We start from the raw sequence: 271 nt of genomic DNA on the forward strand, positions 1-271 counted from the left end.
GGAAGAGAAAGGAAGGAAGGAAGGAAAGAAGGAAGAAAGAAAGACAGGTGAAAGGAAGGAAGGAAGGAAAGAAGGAAGAAAGAAAGACAGGTGAAAGGAAGGAAGACAGAAAAAAAGGATTTGAAAACAAACCAACCTATCTGCTCCAGATTAATACTGAATATAGCCCAGGAACTATGTACTCCGAGCCAACTCAAAGGGAAGGCTTGAGCGCCCCCCGGTGAGCAGTGAGGACACTGCAGTCTTTGGAATGCTGTCTTGACAGTATCCT

This window comes from Gracilinanus agilis, chromosome 2 (genome assembly GCF_016433145.1).
Source record: "Gracilinanus agilis isolate LMUSP501 chromosome 2, AgileGrace, whole genome shotgun sequence".
Taxonomy (NCBI): domain Eukaryota; kingdom Metazoa; phylum Chordata; class Mammalia; order Didelphimorphia; family Didelphidae; genus Gracilinanus; species Gracilinanus agilis.